The sequence below is a fragment of the Triturus cristatus genome, chromosome 9 (genome assembly GCF_964204655.1).
Source record: "Triturus cristatus chromosome 9, aTriCri1.1, whole genome shotgun sequence".
NCBI classification, from domain to species: Eukaryota; Metazoa; Chordata; class Amphibia; order Caudata; family Salamandridae; genus Triturus; species Triturus cristatus.
In genome coordinates this window covers 666,168,021-666,169,809 of record NC_140592.1, presented here as the reverse complement: position 1 = coordinate 666,169,809, position 1,789 = coordinate 666,168,021, and the positions used below count along the sequence as shown (strand labels likewise).

Below are 1,789 nucleotides of genomic sequence, written 5' to 3'. Positions count from 1 at the left end.
GTGATGTCACTTCATTACCTGTACTTCCAGGCCCCTGGGGGCCCACCCTAGCACTGTTGGGCCACTTGTTTTGTGTCATCACCCTGGTCACGTGCTAGTCATGTGCTCATGGTCCTACAAAGTGGTTAGGGCTATGCGGCAGCCCTCAACATACCAAAGCCCCTGGAGATCAGGCAAACATGATGTGATGTAGAGAGCCCCTAAGCAGCTTATGCCAAACCCAGGAGCTGCCCTCCAGAAAGAGATCACTCGGTCATTTTGAAGAGATACAGCCACCTCATCAAAAAGATGCCCACTGATGGTGGTTTGAACACTAATGATAGGTATTATCATAGCCTGACACCATCAGCAATGGAGCAGAATGTGCAGGAGAGCGAGCATAAAGATGGCGGTCACAACGTCACCGGTTTTGATGAGGAACTCTGCCGGCAGATGGAAACAATCAGCATCAATTTGCTGCAAAAGATAGCCCCTAATAAGGGCTCCAGCAGCATCAGCAAAGCCCCGAGTAACAAAGCAATTGCAGGAAACATATTAATCGACATGGAAGATGGTGAAGAATCTATAACAGCTCCTAACTCACCGGTCTTTGAAGAAATGGGGTTTCTGGAGGACTCGGCTCTGGAGGCTATCCTCGTGCAAGAGATGCACGCAAACTGCAATGCCTGTTATGTCTCGATAAACCTCAGCCACTCTCAAGATTTCAGAGCCGCCGCCGAGTCCCACAAAAATTACGAGGTTAGTAAAAACCATTATAGACACTTACTTATACCGTACATATGGCTACATTTTATTTTTAATTAATAGGCTGTCTTTCTGTTTTTTGAACCATAGAAAGCATCAGCAAAAAGAGCTGTGATAGATGGGATGCTGCCAAAGGTTAACACCGTACATTTTTACTGCTTATGCTGTTCAAAACAGACCAAAAGTTCCACAATCCAAAACAAAGAGCGGAGTAAGAAATGTGTTTGTGCCTATGGTATTGCAGGTTTTGAAAAGGAAGCTCCAGTCGTACCCTACGATGCCATATGGCCTATTAAAGGTTTTGCTGCAATTGTTTTGAACGCGTTTGTCACACGTGACTATTATAACCTCTGTGACAGCCATAAAATTAATGTTCCGCAGCAGGAGGCTCACGAGTGTCCATAAGACTCATACACTTCAGGAAAAATCCATCATATATGTAGTTTGCTAGACCCGCACAAAGTATATAAGCTGTTAAGGTTGGTGTATGGTTTGTCTGAGGAAAAGAGAAATGTCCACCCTGATATGATTAAGGTATTGTCGACCACGCTCAAAGAGATCCAGTGCTCCAGCGAGCTAGGCTCAAAACTCTGTTGTATGAAAGGTTTGTGTACGTATTTTGTTAGAAGGATGGCAGAAAGAGCTGTAGAAAGATGTATGTGCGATATTTATTTATAAATAGACGAGTCGGCTCTTTAGCCCCACAAAAACGGTTTTAAAAATTACGAGTCCCCCGGCAGCATTTCATTATTGTATTGTTTAACATTGCATACTTACTCACTTTTACGACAAGCATCATTATTTCGCAGAGCGAGATGCTTCTTATTTACGTCCAAGATACATATGTGTTGCCAGATTGTTATATGTGTTGCTTAAAGAAAGAATAGCTTAAAAACAACATGCAACTCTATGCGATCTGAAGCTTGGTGAGCAGTCCAAGGCGGTGCAGTGTGACAGTCCTACTTGCATAGCCAACTGGTGTATCGATGTGTGGCTACCTACAACAAATGCATATTGCAGTGCATACAAATGCCATATGAGGGAG

The 1,789-nt window shown here is 43.7% G+C and overlaps 1 pseudogene; it reads left to right on the top strand.

Annotated features, from left to right (window-relative positions):
* The first annotated feature begins 351 nt into the window (after window positions 1-351).
* On the top strand, window positions 352-1,463 carry LOC146798462 (uncharacterized; annotated as a pseudogene).
* Window positions 1,464-1,789: the final 326 nt, after the last annotated feature.